Here is an 18,469-nt window from a genome sequence, read left to right as displayed (position 1 = left end):
AAGGTAGCTGTCCCTCCTCCACTCTTTGTCTCTGAATTCCAGAAATTGCTCCTTCTCTTCATTCTTTTGGGCCTCAAAGTGTTAACAGTCCCTGCTGCTGCTAGGCCTGGGATACTACACTAATTTTTGTGGTTTCCCAACACCTCATCCACATGTTTGTAAACAGTCTCTTTATTAACTGTTTTGATTATCCTAATTTGAAAGTACCATCTGTTTTCTCCCAAGACCCTGATATGGAGATGAAAAGAGAAAATCCAACTCCGACTCCAACAGATTAACAATTATTAATAGTTTGGTGTATATCCTTCCAAACACAGAACACACTTGTGACATATATTACACCAAAAGCATGCAGATAAAACACAGACAGTGAGAACTTGTTTGGAAACGTGAACATTTTTGGTTGCTATTGATCTCGTCTCATTTTTTTAAACTCTTTCCTTTCTTGGTCCCTATAATGCTTCACAATTCTAACATTTGTTTAATCTGTTTGACAACTCTACCTGTTTCCCCTATGGGCTTATCTTCCCTAGTGGATAAGTAGTAAAGAACCCAACTGCAATGCAGGAGACATGGGTTTGATCCCAGGGTCAAAAACATCCCCTGGAAAAGGAAATGACAACCCACTCCAGTATTCTTGCCTGGGAAATCCCATGGACAGAGGAGCCTGGAGTTGAAAAAGAGTCAGATATGACTGACTGGCTAAACAACAAAATCTTCCATTTAAGTGTTTGGATTTTGTCTGAATGCAGAGTTCCAAAGAATTTCAAGGGGAAATAAGAAAGTCTTCCTAACTGAACAACGCAAAGAAATAGAAGAAAACAACAGAATGGGCAAGACAACAGATCTCAAGAATATCAGAGATACCAAGGGAACATTTCATGCAAAGATGGGAACAATAAAGGACAAAAATGGTATGGACTAACAGAAGCAAAAGATATTAAGAAGAGGTGGCAAGAATACACAGAAGAACCATACAAAAAAGATCTTAATGACCTAGATAACCACAATGGTATGATCACTCACCTAGAGCCAGACATCTTGGAATGCAAAGTCAATTGGGCCTTAGAAGCATCACTACAAACAAAGCTAGTGGAGTTATGGAATTCCAGTTGAGCTATTTCAAATCCTAAAAGATGATGCTGTGGAAGTGCTGCACTCTATATGCCAGCAAATTTGGAAAACTCAACTCCAGGCCACAGGACTGGAAAAGGTCAGTTTTCATTCCAATCCCAAAGAAAGACAATGCAAAAGAATGTTCAAACTACTGCACAATTGCACTCATCTCACACACTAGCCCACCAGGGCTTCCCTGATGGCTCAGAGGTTAAAATGTCTGCCTCCAAAGCGGGAGACCTGGGTTCGATCCCTGGGTCGGGAAGACCCCCTGGAAAAGGAAATGGCAGCCCACTCCAGTATTCTTGCCTGGAGAATCCCATGGACAGAGGAGCCTGGTAGGCTACAGTCCACCAGGTCTCAAAGAGTTGGACATGACTGAGCAACTTCACTCACTCACATGTTAGCAAAGTAATGCTCAAAATTCTCCAAGCAAGGTTTCAACAGTACGTGAACCAAGAACTTCCAGATCTTCAAGCTGGATTTAGAAAAAGCAGAAGAATCAGAGATTAAATTGCCAACATCCACTGGATCACAGAAAAAGCAAGAGAATTCCAGAAAAACATCTACCTCTGCTTCATTGACTATGCCAAAGCCTTTGATTGTGTGGATCACAACAAACTGTGGAATATTCTTCAAGAGATGGAAATACCAGACCACCTGACATGCCCTCTGTGAAACCCCTATGCAGGTCAAGAAGCAACAGTTAGAACTGGACATGGAACAACAGACCGGTTTCAAATTGGGAAAGGAGTATATTGTCACCCTGCTTATTTAACTTACATGCAGAGTACATCAAGTGAAATGCCTGGCTAGATGAAGCACAAGGCGGAATCAAGATTGCCCGGAGAAATATCAATAACCTCAGATATGCAGATGACACCACCCTCATGGCAGAAAGCAAAGAGGAACTAAAGAGCCTCTTGATGAAAGTGAAAGAGGAGAGTGAAAAAGCTGGCTTAAAGCACAACATTCAAAAAACAAAGATTATGATATCCAGTCCCATCACTTCACAGCAAATAGATGAGGAAACAATGGAAACAGTGACAGACTGTGTTTTCTTGGGCTCCAAAATCACTGCAGATGGTGACTGCAGCCATGAAATTAAAAGACGCTTGCTCCATGGAAGAAAAGCTACAACAAACCTGGACAGTGCATTAAAAAGCAGAGACAGGAGAAGGAAATGGCAACCCACTCTGGTATTCTTGCCTGGGAAATCCCATGGACAGAGGAGCCTGGTGGGCTATAGTCCATGGGGTTGCAAAGAATTGGACACAACTGAGGAACACAGCAGCAGGGTATTCCTAAGATTGTACGGGTGTCGCCACTGACTCCAGCTGTTTCCATCACCCCCAGAAGACAGCCCTTACCCATTTGCAGTCACTTCGCATTACCACTTCCCCAAACCTCTGGCAACCACACTGTGTTCCTATGAATTTGCCTATTCTAGACACTTCATATAAAAGGAATTATACAGTCAAAAAAAAATAAAAATAAAAAGCAGAGACATTACTTTGCCAACAAAGGTCCGAGTAGTCAAAGCTATGGTTTTTCTGGTAGTCATGTATGGATGTGAGTGTAGGACCATAAAGAAGGCTGAGCACAAAAGAACTGATGCTTTTGAATTGTGGTGCTGAAGAAGACTCTTGAGAGTCCCTTGGACTGCAAGGAGATAAAACCAGTTAATCCTAAAGGAAATCAACCTTAAATATTAATTGGAAGGACTGATGCTGAAGCTGCAATACTTGGGCCACCTGATGTGAAGAGCTGACTCATTAGAAAAGACCCTGATGGTGGGAAAGATTGAAGATGGGAGGAGAAGGGGGTGACAGAGGATGAGATGGTTGAACAGCATCACTGGCTCAATGGACATGAGTTTGTGCAAGCTCTGGGAGATGGCGAAGGTCAGGGAAGCCTAGTATGCTGCAGGCCATTGGATCGCAGAATCGAACACAACTGAGCGACTGAACAACTCTTCTCTCACCATCTTATCTCTCTGAGACTGTATTCCCCATAAAGCTTCAACTATAATTACAAGGCAAATGATTCCTAGATCTCTGTCTCTAGTCCTGATTTCCCTCCCAAGTCCCTCCATTTTCATCACTCTCTGATAGCTATCTTCATTCAACCTGAGGAAACTAACAATGCTGATACAACAGGATCAAAACTAAAATCACATCTTTTCCACTAATTCAGTTTCTCCACCTGATTTTCCTCTTTCTACTCCTAATACCATCATTCTCCTTGTCATCCCAGCCCAAAATTTGGTGACATACTTGGTTCTTTTTTATTGCTTTCCATCACTTCTACTTTGACAAATTTTAGCAGCTCCTACAGCCACACTATTCATCCAATATTAATCTCCTTGTTTACAGTCACGACAGCCAAATTCCAGTATGAGCCTCTTATCCTGGAATCTTATCACAGACTTCCAACTTAGCTACCCACTGATAGTTTTTCCTTCCCTCATACCTAGCCTTCCAAAAGACTGACAACCTAATCCTCCTTAAAAAAACAGAACATTTCTATTTTCTAAATTAAAAAATAACTGCCCAGGATTCCCCAAATTTAAGTCTGTATTTCATAGTTTATATTCAAGTGTCTCTATTATATGACCTTAAACTGATACAAGCCTTCATTTCAACACTTTCCCTATACTCCTATCATGGAGCTTTAATGTGCTCTTTTCTCTTCGTCACATCCTCTGCTGTTTTAAATCCTTCAAAGTTCAGCTCAAACATTACTTCCCTAATGTGCCTCCCTTAGAACATCAATCATATTAATCATATTTTGCTTTACACTGCATGTGTACTGTCTTCTTCTTTACCAGATTAAAAGTTCCCTGAGAACAGGGGCTATTTCTTAATCATTTTTGTTTCCCTCATAGCACCTGTATAACCCCTTTACAGTATTGGCAGTCAATAAATAGCAATTCTTATGTTAAATCAATGAGACCAAATCATCAGAAACAAAGTTTTCTTTCCTTTAATAAAGATTTAGAAACCACCTGCTTTTTGGTTTTTTGGTTGCTGTTTTTAATCGTTTTTCTTTTTAAATTTTATTTATTTTGGCTGTGTCTTCATTGCTGCATGGGCTTTTATCTCATCACGGTGCACAGAGGCTACTCTCTAATTGTGGTACTCTGGCTGCTCACTGCAGTGGCTTCTCTTACTGTGGAGCATGGGCTCTAGAATGCAAGAGCTCAGTAACTGAGTTTCCCGGGCTCTGGAGCACAGGTTCAACAGTTGTGCAGCACCAGCTTAGTTGCTCCACAGCATGTGAGATCATCTCAGATCAGGAATTGAACCCATGTCTCTCGCATTGGCAGACAGTTTCTTTACCACTGAGCCACCAGGGAAGTCCAATAGTTTTTCTCTTCAAATGCATACATACCTATACTCCGTAAGTTGTCTATTCTGAATTCTTAAAAGATTGTATTTTCTATAAACTACATACAAGAGATGAAATCCAACTTAAGGTATGACTGATCACAACATGATCCATGTGTTTGTGTGCTTAGTCACTCAGTCTTTGCGACCCCATGGACTGTAGCCCTCGAGGCTCCTCTGTCCATGGGGATTCTCCAGGCTAGAATACTGGAGTGGTTTGCCAGGCCCTCCTCCAGGGGATCTTCCCAACCCAGAAACTGAACCCAGGTCTCCTGCATTGCAGGTGGATTCTTTACCATCTGAGCCACCAGGGAAGCCCGAAACTGTTGCATGGTCTCTAACCAAAAATAAGTGTGACTTTGGCACAAGTCAATCTTCCTTTAAAGAAAGAGTAGAATAAGAACTCTGGGCCTTTAACTGAAAGACTATGTGGTTACTTCCTCTTTAGTGACACTACCATCCAAACCTACTTGAATGGAATTATTCTAATTGTATTTTTGTAGATAACCAGTGCAAACAAAAAATAAATATGGTACTTGTGGCTGTCAGAAATTGAATGTGTTGAGTGACCCGCTCATCTTAAAAGCTACATTATGAAGTGTTATATAGTATATACATAAAAGAATAACTTGTAGCTTCAAAGATGGAGTGGCACAGGTGGCTGAAAAATCTGTTTATTACTTCCGGGTGAAGAAAAGATTGAACATTTTCCTGCCTTCATTCCTTCCTTCCTAAATTCATCCTACATGCTGATCATTATGGTAGGCACTAAGGGTATCCAGTAGGATAAAGACATGAGCCCTTCTTTAAAAGAGAGACACAATTAGAAACAAATGATGAGAAAATAATCTAAATGTAAAGTTTGTGCCAGGTATAGCAGCAACACAGAAAAAGGAAAAAAAAAAACTGTTAACAGTTTTATCCTTTAGAGCCTTTGCTAGTTTTTCTATAAATTACTATACAAGATCATTCACCAGACAAAACCAAGAAAAAAGAATATTTTACAAGACTTAAGTATTTGAATAATGGCTATATTACTCAGAAAACTTCAGTTCATTTAGGCAAATGATGAGATCACTGATCTTAAAATTGAAGAAAAGCATACAGCATTGTAGGAGAAGGCAATGGCAACCAATTCCAACACTCTTGCCTGGAAAATCCCATGGACAGAGGAGCCTGGTGGGCTGCAGTCCATGAGGTCGCTAAGAGTCGGACAGGACTGAGCGACTTCACTTTCACGCATTGGAGAAAGAAATGGCAACCCACTCTAGTGTTCTTGCCTGGAGAATCCCAGGGACGGGGGAGCTGGTGGGCTGCCGTCTATGGGGCTGCACAGAGTCGGACATGACTGAAGCGACTTAGCAGCAGCAGCATATAGCATTGTAGGGCCTAAAAACAACATACAATTGCAAGTATTTAAAAGTGATGGCTAAACTAATAAGAACCTACTTACAGCACAGGTAATTCTACTCTGTAATGGTCTATATGAGAAAAGAACCTTAAAAAGAGGGGATATATGTATAACTGATTCACTTTATTGTACACCTAAAACTAACAAAACGCTAAAAAAAAAAAATCAATCTTGCACACATGCTCAGTCATGTCCAACTCTTTTGCGACCCCATGGACAAGTAGCCCGCCAGGCTTCTCTGTTTATGGGATTTTCCCCACCAAGAATACAAACAATCCTCCTCCAGGGAATCTTCCAAACCCAGGAATCAAACCCGTCTCTCCCATGTCTCCTGCACTAGCAGGCGGATTCTTTATCACTGAGCCATCTGGGAATCCCTGTAAATCAACTAGATGCCAAGAAAAATTTGTTTAATAATTGTACTTTTACCATTAAAAAAGGGGGGGGAGGGGGCTAGTCATAATTATTTTCTGTAGTCAAGAGGAAAAAGGCCTGTTTACTTCATATTTTAACAGAATGCTTACCTGCCTGAGATTTCTTATCTCTGAGCTAAGTAAATCATTTTAATTTCAAGCAAAGTCACAAAGCGTTATTTCTCAAAATATGTATTTAATTAACTGCTTATTTACTGGGCTTTTTCCTCTCTAAACCGTGAGCTTCTTCTAGGACAAAGACTATTTCCTATTCATCTTTATATCTAGGGCCCAAGCACAATTTCTGGCACTTAACAGGCAATAAATACTTATTCAATGAAAAATGTAAATACAGACCTTTATATCCTTTCCAGCTCGCAATATTCAAGTTTTTAATGTTCATCGTTTGCATACTTTTGTTATTCTTCTACTGATAAAAACAAGGGGGATATTTCTAAACAGTCTAATTTGTGGTTTACTGGTGATCCAACAAACTAAAGCCCCAAGAATTACTGTGTGTGCGTTCATTATCTAAGCTGTGTCCAACTCTTTGCAACCCCATGGACTACAGCCCTCCAGGCTCCCCTATCCATGGGATTTTCCAAGCAAGAATATTGAAGTAGGTTGCCATTTCCTCCTCCAGGGGACTATCCTGACCCAGGGACTTTAATTCTCAAAAAAAAAAAAAAAAAATTTAAAAAGGAGAAAGTAAGGATTGGAGGGAGGGAGAAAAGAAATCTATTTATATTTCAACTCAAAACTGTACGCTTCCTGAAGATGTTCCTCTTGCTAGGTAACTGAGACACCTTGAGCAAATAGAAAATGGTATACATGGCCCTAAACTTCACTTAAAATGATTGTATTTATTATTTATATTTTTATCCTCACTTTTGCTGTAGCCGCCATGAATGGCTTGGAAAATGCAAAATATACTAAGCAAGAAACACAGCCCATACCTGAAGAGTTAGCAGTTGAAAGGCACAAAGAGGTAGAATGTATTTAAAAGCCTCTTGAAGAACAGCCTTTTGCTGCATAGATGCCAGGCAAGACAGTATGTGGCAGGAAAAGAGTTGGGGAAACTGCTTTAAAAACCTATTAACTAGGAATGTGAAAATGCAGGGAACAATTGGGAAAGGAGGGAGGTGCTCACTGCTTAAAAGGCTTTTAAATGTGACTATATTTTTGTTGGCTTTTTGCCTGCAACATAAAATGAGGATGGTGTACAGAATAGCTAGATGGCTGCTGAAGGTGGAATGAATGGAAGCTAGGCTAGGGAGTCAAGGCCTAATTTTGAGATGCCACTATGGACTGTGTGCAGCTGTCAAGACCACTGTCAGCAATGGCTTAGTGAAGTAAACACAAAATTCAGTCAGCCGGTTCAATCACCCTTTCATTCTTGTGGTTTTCTTGATCCGTAAATATTTCCCTATGCAGTTTTTGCAGCAGATAACAAGGAGTTAACAAATTAGCCAGCCAAACAGGCAGGAATGGAGAAAAGCCACAGAACTTAGAATTGAACAGCTGACAGCAGATTCTGCAGGTGTGAGATGAGACTCAGCTCTGCATTTTCCATGTAGCACAATTTTCTCTGTCTGGGCTGTGGCCTGATTTTCTGGCCCCTTCAGGACAAGCTGAGTTATAAAGGGGAGAATTCCAGAGGGCTTTGTTCTATGATCTTATGAACTCTAACTTACTTTAGAAAGGAAGCAATCTCCTATGTTTAGACTGATAATATTACACGTTGTAAGATTTTAGTTTTATATTAGGAAGGAAAATACTCTAGCTGCCATCCTACTTAAATAAGAAATGCTGGATTAAACTGCATAGCACAATGAATCATTCCCTGCAATGAATCATTCCCTGCAATTGGGAGTCAAGGGGCAGCCCACACACACACACACAACACGTGTAAGACAGGGGATCACTACTTGCAATGAATATGTAAATATCACAACAAATAATAAGGTCATAACAATGTAGGTAAAAAGGAAAGAAATGGACTGCATTAAAGTGTATCTTTCTAATGTACTACTTTCTAATATTCTTCTAATCATTCATTTGCTGGTAATGGACATTCAAGGCTAACCTCCACACTGCAGCAGTTCTTCTAAATCTTTTTGACTAATAGTGGTAAAATACACACACACACACACATATATATATACACACACACTAATTACATAACACATTAAAGTGTTCAATCTGATGCCTTGCTTAACAAAACATTCCACTGTTTCCTTCTGAGGTATCTACAAAAGTGATTGTGACTGATCAGATTGATAATTAAAGAATTAATTGCTCTTTACATTGGTGAATATGGCCTACCAATCCAAATCCGTTTGACCAAACAATGATAGAAAAACTCAGCAAGCTCAGGCTTTTTTCTAGATAGACTCTGGGAAGGACAGGTAAATACCTTCAGTTATCAACATTCAGAAGTTGATACCTACTCTTAAATCTCATTTTGGATCTTCTCTTTCCCCAAAACCTACTTTATGTCCCTAAAATCAGATGTTTCTAATTTCTTCTTCTAAAACAGAAGATCCTATGATTTATACCATAAAAGATTAGCTGCTTTCAGATACACTGCCCTTACTGAGATCTGAAAGTCTCCCCAATTCAAAAATATTCCTTTTTTGTGAAGGTATAAAATTTTATCATTAGAGATTTTAATATTTAGGGAAGTCATTGTCCCTTCCCTAAATGACAGATTCAATTTCAAAAACAAAAAATTAAGCAAACATAAAAATAAAAAACTATGTGTACTACAAATATAATTTTTAATTATCTATGGGCCAAAGATCAGAAAGGAATACAGAAAATTTAAGTTATTTACATTGTTAGGTTGGTTGTATTATAGAGGACAGTTTCCTTTTAAACTTTCCCTTTAATGTGTTTTTAATAAATATCAGTAAGGAAAAATTAACATCACTTTTAAAGACCAGTTCTGCTTGATTGCTATACCTAACCATTGGAGCCTAAAAAATAAATACATAAAATTTAAAAATAAAAAACATAAGATTAGTCTCAATTATATACAACTAGATGTGCGGACAAAAACATAAAGCAACAAATATTCCTTTAGGATTTAATGTATAGTATATTTATTATGGGGAAGACGTTAATGAGTGATACAAAGATACAAAAATGACTCTAAGATCTCTGCCCACCTTCTCCTTCAGTAACAGCAACTTTGAAGAAAGAACACAATGTTATTACCAGTCATTAGTATATTAGGTTGAATCTATTGGCCATTTGTTTCAGATTTTGAAAAGCGGAATGGTAGGGTAAAGCTGGGACATTACCTAAGAAAGATCAGCCAGGATTAAGATACTTAATGAAGGAAGATGAGGGCAGTGGGTACAAACAGAGGAAGTGATAGCAACAAAAGAGGGAAGATGAGAGCATGCTGACAGTGTACTCTCTATTTCAGAGGATTGATCAGAGTTAGCTGTGACTTTGAGCAAATAATTTTCAACATATAAAATGGACCCTGAAAATGTATTATTCCTATCATTTAAGGAGCACCAAGTAATTAAGGAGGGATATTTAAACACAAATGTACGTTTATATTCACAATATAAACTCTGAAATCATGTGTATTTCATTTAAACCACCACTGTAGTGAAGACTCTTTTAATCCAACCATTTTGAAGCTCATTCTGATATCTGATGTTACAGATGTTCTTGTTCTACTATTCTGTCCCAAATGTTCAAAACAGGACGGGAAAAAAAGTAATATCCTTAAGGAGTGGAATTCATCATTAAAAATAAGTATTTTCCAAGTTTTTTGGGAAATGGGTTACTTTCTCTCCCTCTCTCATTCCAGGCATCAACTATATTGACTTTTACTCAATGATAAAGAAATATGGCATCAAGAAGTGTCAAGTAAATTCACCTTAAGAGACCTCAAAACAATACTACTAAGCAATTGTTTCTAAATGTTTCTCTCTCCAAGACTAAGTTCTTACAGCTGATAACTCTCTTTAGGAAGTGCTGACACTCACAAGGCCCTAAATTTTCATTTGGTCCCTAATACTCTATTTGGTAATCAATATCCTCTTTTACTCTTCCCAGAAACCCCATAAGCCTTATTCTTCATCAGTATCACATTTTTCTTTTCATGGTCTTTTATTTTTAATCCTTCCTTTTGGGCCAAGTTGTCTGCCTTTTATATCTATATTTATTTTCCCTTCTTTTCTCATTTGACTCTTTTCAGACCTTTAGATTATAAACGCTGACATTTGTGACTCATTTTTTGCCAAGGCGGCCTTTCATGAATAAAATTTCCCTCCTCCACAAGACTGTTCTAAGCAAGCATAATTTTAAGCATCCACAACTACTGTCCAAATAGACATTCCCTTCATTTGATTCTTCATGTGCTAAATCAAACGTATTTAAGAATATGATTTCCTACTCCTGTTCCTTTTCAATATTTTCTCTGTGTCTCCTTTATTATACCTTTCTATTGCCATGTGGAAACTTTAGCTATCCATGGTCTAGTGTGAACTGTACATAGGACAGTGATAATGACCTTCTGACCCTACAGTTCTTCCTGGCTGTGGGTAGAATTGATAGCACTTTTTCAATTTCTCCCTTGTCTTTGCTTGAACATACTGGAATTACAACCTCTGACAATGGCAACATCCCTTTTGTAGTGGAAACAAAAGGAGTGTGTAATGAATTGGTTAAGATTACATTGCATGTTTAGATGATGAAATCCAACTGCAGCTCAATTCCTTCATTTTCTCTAGCTGGGCCTGGTCTTTCAATAAGACATTATTGACTGGCATCTTCCCCAGAACAGGTGATTCGGAATACAGTCTTGCTGCTTCGAGTTCTTTAGACTGAAACACAACAACTGCACAGGTCAAGGGAATCAGATATGAGACAATAATTCCCAGTATCTTAGGATGAACACTGTAGATGATCCATACCCAGGTGGCATTAAAAGAATGAATAGTCCTTGAATTTATATGATGTGCCAACCCTTTCAAATTAACTTTAGTTACCAAGATGGCAAGATGTGAATTTTAGTTTTATATGCCATTTCTCTGCAAAATTCTAGGACAGAGAAGCTCTATGGCAAGGAGAGTGGAGGAAGGCAATTTTTATAATTCATCAATACAGATTTCGCTATACTGACATTATAAAACAAATTATTAATCTTTATGACTATGGAATCAATATCACAATTATGTGGTATTAAAACCTATCTTTTTATCATAAGACATATAACACCTTTGGTTGCTCTGAATAGCAAATTACTGGCCTCTTTCTGCCCTCCCTCTTATTTAACTTGTACTTTTCTTTTTCTAACTTAATCTTTTTATAAAAAAGCACTTAGAATTTTTCTTTTCAAAATGGCATAATACCAATATTGGCTGCAGAAAATATTTAAAATGTGTGTTTTTCGAAGAATGATCAGATCACTTATTCATCTGATAAAAATGACTATATTCATCTCAATTATTTTTGCCAAGGACTGTAACACTAATTTTACTCTTTCTAAAAATTAAAATGGCAAACAGTTTGTATAAGGTGTTGATAATTACCTATATTATTGTACTGCTGTGACAGATGTTGGCAAAAAAGCCTAAAATGCCTACAGCTGTGCACTCCATGACATCTAGTTTATACTCAGACAGAAGGCTAACAGATGTTCTGAACTGTCACTTTGCCTAAATGTTTTTAAAGTCTAAAGACCTGCTTTATAATTCACCAGGGTCTGGTTTGGTTTCACACAGGTCCTCAGAATTCCCATCTGTGACAATTAGTTTTAAAGACGTTGACAAATCAACCCGTGTGTCTTCCCTCTTTTTTAATAAACAGGCATCCGTTTATATATGGACTGTGGATTGTAAAAGCTGTTTTTATATACATCCTAGTTGTTAAGTTCTTTCCTTAACATAGATTTTATTGGGCTACCAGAATTCATGAAGCTCTGTTTAGAGCTGAGTGGATGGCAAGAGCCAGGAAATCACCTATTCTTTTCTTTTTGCTAAATTTCATGCACCATGAAAGTAAAATGTTAACTATTTCCAAAGACAGTTTTATTTTTTCTAGTGAATAAAAGTGTTTTATTTTTTATTTCAGTATTTTAATAACTCTGCTCATAACAATAACTATTAATTGCACAGGCTGTTAGGATAATGAAAGAATAAAATAAATGGCATTCACAAAGCAAATAGCACATCTTCCGCTGCCTGACAACCTAATACTTCCTCTTCCCAAACATACCTTTAGATCCTTCATATAGAATTACTGCCCCGTGCAAAGGCCATCAATGCCTTATTTGCTGTTGCTCTTAATTTTAACAAGCTGGATTCCTGTAGTACACTTGCTTAATAGTTTAAACATTCTGTTAACAATCAGGTGTTTGGCCTATCCTGTTTCTCTCCCATTCTGTATCGAAATATAACTCCAAATAGTACATCTTTCTGGGTTTGTTTCTAAATTAGTCCCCACACTTAATTATGAGGATGAGAGGGATGCCTTATTCCTCTTTGTTATAGGCTAAGCTCTCAGTAATCCCAAACAAAAGAGCCAGTTCTGGAAGATATAGGATTTGCTAGCAGGATTATGGTCTCATAGATAATGATGTGCAGTCAGCAGAAGCGAAGCTTTATTTTAATTCAAATAAGCTAGTAAACAAACCACTGACAAGTCTGCTGGTGAGAGTAACTGGCTGCTGTTGCCACATTGGCAGCTAAATTATGGAAAATCTATTATACCCTGTTCACCATATGTTTAATTTAATACAAGATACAAATTAAACTATCCACAGTGCCTATTAAAATAACAATACTTTTTTATATTTGAATGTCTTAAAATAATTTCTACTGACCTTTTAAAGGGTGGTTTTGATATAGGTGATTATCGGGGGGGAAAGGTAGTTAATAGAAGGCAAAAAAAATTAATTGCCTTTGAGAAAATAAAAATATAAATGTTCACTGGCTTGCAGTTGTTAATAAGGTTAATTAGCAATCATGTGTTCTGTTATTACTATATTTCCCTCCCACCCTTTTCATTTCTGAGGCTGGAGTTTTAAGAGTGATACTTAGTTTGACCTGAGTCTATCCTCACGAAATCATACCTTGACCAAGCCAGCCTATGGGTAGCCTTACATCTGATGCCAATTGAGACCTAAATGCAGAAAACCTGCGTTTAAACTGTAGGTTCAGTTTTGGTATGGCACAGGAAAAAGACACAAAATTTTATATCCCTGCTTCAAATCTGTCTCTTCATAGCCAAAAGATCCTAAGGAGAGCCAGAATTAAGACCTTGCCTTCTAGAAAAAGGAGAGAAAAACAAAAAAAAAAAAGATAAAATGACACACTGTTCACAGTTTCCACCTGAACCTGCAATAATTAGTAACCAATGGTGCTTGCTTGAGTCTATTTAGACTCAGTTAACCAGATTCTAAACACTGAGCTGGATTTTAGAATTATAGAGCTAGATTTCAAACCTAGATTAACTATTGCCACCTGTGTGAGCACAGATATTTAAACCAGCTGGATCTTTCCCTTACTTTTTTAAAGAGGATAATAATTCCATTTTATAAGATTATGAAAATTAAATATGAGAAAGTTTCTGGTACATAATAGATGTCCATTAAAGGTTAGGATCTTTCCTCTTATTACCCTCAAACAAATAGAATATTGCTCTTTTTTCAACAGTGAAGAAAGAATGTTGGAAAAATGGATTGGAAGGGAAGATATAAGTAGGAATTCTCCCTAGAATCAGTTTCCTTGGATCATTAACTACTTTCCACAGGCAAAACTTCAAATGGGATGGTCCTTTTCTCCCCAAATGCACAATTTTTACTCTAAGAATGTGTCAGCAAATGAACTTATTTACAAAACAGAAATAGACTCACAGACAGAAAACAAACTTATGGTTACCAAAGGGAAAAGGAAGGGGGTTTAAACTAGGAGTTTGGGTTTAGCAGATATGCACTACTATATATAAAATAAACAAGGACCTACTGTAGAGCACACAGAACTATATTCAATTAACTATAATGAAAAGGAATATGAAAAAGTTTATTAATATATATAATGGAATTAATTTACTGTATATCAGAAACACACCACTGTAAATGAACCCATTAAAATATATATATATATATAAAGAAGAATGTATCAGTAATCTACCCATACCAACTGCCCATCCTTGGGCCTCTGAAATAGAGAAGCAAGGAATAATCACCACATTCTGAGGTACCTTTTTAAACATTTATGTACATAAAACTTTTGCACTGGGTCTTCAAGGGTGTTATGGAGCCGCACTCCACCATTTCAGTTCAGTTACAAGCCTATCAAATCCAACTGCATACTGGTAGTTACATTACTGAATAAGGTATATGTGTGGAGAATATCCTCAGTTTATTGTCATTCTTGAAGTCCAGTAGATGGTGATACTATTTGAACTAAAACGCAAATTACTTTATTTTGGGAGCATAGTACTAGTATGACTATGCCAAAGGGACACAAAACAAATATTCCACTACCCTCAGAGGTTGAAAGACCAGAGACATTTCCATTTACTGAAACTCTAAAACTGATAAAGAAAGTTTTTTCAAAAGTCACAGATGTGTGGCATATCTTCAATGTTCAACACTTTTAAGTGCTAACACATAAACACAGAACATACGATTGCATGAATAATTTCATGTATCTCAAGAAAGTTTAAGGAGGCCATTGATGAATGCTACTCAACAGGCCTTACTCCTACCTCCCAACTTGCCTCTTAATTACAAAAACACATCCTTCTTAGTCCCTTCTTAACGTAAAACAAAGACTGGGGGATCCTCAGAGAGTTCCAGAAGTTTGAACACTAGTGGGGAGGAAGACCACGCCTCGCATGTGACCAGCGAGGAAAGAGGCCGCCTTGGAGCCTGCAGCCTCGGCTTCTCACCTGGGCCTCCCAAGTAGTGGCCGCGGACCCGCGAGCCGCCTCCCCTGGGAGGGTCTGCCCTCCTCTCCCGACTAAACGTCCCTGAATCCCTCGAGCCGTCGAGATGCCCACAACCCAGCCCCGGGGAGGACACCACGCTCTCCACTCTTCCTGGGCTGTGCCGGGCTCGGCCTCCACACGCGGCGTAGTGGGAATAGAACCAAACCCACCATACAGTGCACTCGAGTATACGAGCGAGTCTCAACACACTTGAGTCTCGAGTCCGGGAGGCAGGCGCGCCCGTCCGCGCCTCGGGGCGACCAGAGTGGGAAAGGGTGGCCTGGAAAGCAGGCCTGCAGGCGACCCGGGACTCAAGCTTCCACTTACTCGGTCCGCGCCGCTTGTCCCTCGGCGGATAACCTCCGCCTTCCCTCTCGCAGCCGGAGACCGAGCGGGACCCGGAGGCGGGGCCGCGCGGGGCCTTGTAGGCCGCGCCGGGAAGTACGGGCCGAGAGCGCGGGAAACGCGGCGGCGCGCGAGGGACGCCGCTGCTGCGGGGCGGGGGTTATGCAGCCCGGCAGACCGATCGAGCCTCGGCTCTCCAATGCGAGCGCGGTCGGGTCAAGCAGACCGGTCCCGCAGGGCCCCGCCAACTTAGAAGGCCGACCCGACCCAATGAGACTCGATCACCCACAGTCCCGACTGTCCTCGGGAGGAGAGGGGGGCGAGAAGTTTATTCTAGAGTCTCTGAAAACCGAGGTTCTCAGCCTCTTCACACACTCGCGCGCGCTCCCTGGTTAGAAGCTCAAGAGCTTGGATTTTAAAACACGTTTCTCCCCGAGTCCTGTCCGGCGGAGGGTCTGCCTGGCCCGCGCTCCCCTGTCCTTTTAAGTGCGCATCAAGTGGCAGGTTGGTGTGGCGGTGGTGGTTTATCTAAGTGAATAAATGAATCATGTTGAGCGAGTTGACGGGAGCAACACGTTCAGAGTCCCCTAGTGATTTGGAGGCACTCGCGGCCGTACCCTCCGCAGGCTGGAGAGGCAATCGCCCTCGGATCTGGCGCGGGCCGCTCCCATCCGAGCCCCGCTTGGCCGGCACTCGGTCGCCCGCCCGCGCACCCGCGCCCGCAGAGGGTTCCCAGACCCAGCCCGCGCCGGAGGCTCCGAGTCCGACTTCTTTCCGTGTGGAATGGTGGAGCGGCCAGTTAGTGAATGATGGATTGCCTACGAGAGGGAGGCTAGTTTCCACGATAGCTCATGGCTAAAGCATGACACTATGTCATCCCTGTGAAACTCGTGATTTGTATGGTCATCAGTTCGCTGGAACACCCAGACCCTGATCTTGCGTACAGTGTTTTCTTCTAAAAAGCACTCGCCAATTTAAAACCAGGTCACAAGTGCCCCTCTTGCTAATCCCCTCTGCCACTAAGTCCAATTAAATCCTCTCTTTTTAAAAAATCTCTTCTCTTTCCTCCTTTCTTCCTTCCCTTCCTTCCTTTTTTTTTTTTTTTTTTCTTCTTTCCTTTCCTCCCTCCCTCCCTCAATCTGAGTCTTTCTTGAATGCAGCCTAGTCTGGTGGTGGGGGTGGAATATCCCCCCTCCACATATCCCCAGTAGGGCTTTCTGCTTGTAGAGTTGGAGAGCTCATTTGGCCCCAAAGCACTTTTGAACAGTGAAGTTTCCGATTCAGAGGCACCTATAAACGCCCCTATATAGTGCACACGTATTCCCCACCCCCTCCCCCCCGTCAGAAAGCCGGCCCTGTAATTTAAGAGTCGTTTTTGTGGTGTGTGCTTGCTCCAACGAGAGGGGAGCTGACCAGTCAAATTAGTTTGTGGATACAGAAAGGTTATTTTGCTTTTTGTTTTTTTTTTTTTTTTAAGCAGTTTTCCAATTGAAGGCAGCTGGTTCTTGATTCCCTCACCTACTAAAGCAGTTAGTCACTTTCCCTTCATCATCACCCACTCCACATTTTAGTCATAGGCTGAAGTCTCCTCACATGTCAGATAGAATGAATTGCATTACAGCTTTTTAGACAAATTTTGGAGGCTTACCTACAAAACTGTCCTCCTATCCTTAACCAGAGAGAGAGTGAGGCCACCTGAGAGATTTTAAACTTCCTTTTGACTGGGATTGAATAGATTAGTTGATAAAATATGTAAGGTTTACTCACTCTTTAGACACCTCAGGGTACTCACTGATGCCTTCCTAGCCTACAGACACATTCAGTCCCAAACCCCTCCCTTGTTGGAAAAAGGACAAGCAGTTCAGAATCTTCTTTCAGTTCATTATGGAAAGGAAAATAGCTTTCAGCAGGTTGGGACCTCCTTTATAAATTTTGACATTCAAAAAAAATAGGACAGGGGAAGCAGGAAGAGATCATTCCTTTATTTCAGTGGATTACTTTTGTAGTGCAAAGTTATGAAACCCTGGAATAAACATTTTACATTTGCCCTCTCCCACTCCACCTTAGTTGGAGGAGGTGTTTCTACTATTGACTTTCAGTTTTGCATAATGCCCCCCCCACACACACACCTTTCCCCTGGTGAGGAAAGTAACACTCCTCAGCCTATTCTATTAAAGGTTGCTCTTGATTTACACTCTCCACTTGCTTGCTTCACCAAAATACACTTATACAGGCACATTTTTCTTGATCCAGAGCATGCAGAGAGGTACATAACTTTTTAGTATTGCCTTAACTTTCATTCCTTTCAAACTGATATTAAGGTGTTCATCCTGAGACACAAAATGAATTTTTGAGAAACAGCCATGTGGAATACTGTTTAATTTTCTGTTTTATTGTTTGTGTTTTTCAAGTTTTGCAGGAAAGGCTTTAATTAGTGTCTAAGTAATAGCCCCAAGAATTCCTTATTAGATTATTTCAGACCAGTTGTAAACAAATAACATTACAGTTTCCAAAAGGGAAAGTAGAAGCTAAGATCAGTTCTGTCAAGACATTCATTTGAGTATTCATCTTTTATTTTGAATGGTTTGTGGGAAGAAAGGGAGGACTGAATGATGAAGGGGGCAAGAGAAGCCAATGAAAACTTGTTTTTAAGACTAAAGCCATTTCCCCAGACTGTTGTCTTTCCACAAGTGACAATACACAGAACAGAAGTCATGAAAGTGGGTTACTGTCACTTTGGACTATTGGAGGCCCAGAGAGCCCTGGCATTAATTCCTGTAGAAAGGTAGAGGAATTTAGCCATCTTCTGCACTTCTCCTGCAGCACCCTCATTGCCT

The 18,469-nt window shown here is 39.9% G+C and overlaps 1 long non-coding RNA gene across 1 annotated transcript in view; it reads right to left on the bottom strand.

Moving 5' to 3' along the window:
• LOC139183632 (uncharacterized) overlaps positions 1-15,953 on the bottom strand; it is a 183,155-nt gene extending 167,202 nt beyond the window's left edge. Inside the window, exon 1 of the long non-coding RNA XR_011567185.1 lies at positions 15,615-15,953. This is a non-coding gene — a long non-coding RNA (uncharacterized lncRNA). The remainder of the gene's footprint in view (positions 1-15,614) is intronic.
• Positions 15,954-18,469: the final 2,516 nt, after the last annotated feature.

This window comes from Bos indicus, chromosome 1, assembly GCF_029378745.1.
Source record: "Bos indicus isolate NIAB-ARS_2022 breed Sahiwal x Tharparkar chromosome 1, NIAB-ARS_B.indTharparkar_mat_pri_1.0, whole genome shotgun sequence".
Taxonomy (NCBI): domain Eukaryota; kingdom Metazoa; phylum Chordata; class Mammalia; order Artiodactyla; family Bovidae; genus Bos; species Bos indicus.
The sequence above is the reverse complement of the archived record's forward strand: the minus strand, read 5'-3'. Positions and strand labels throughout refer to the sequence as shown.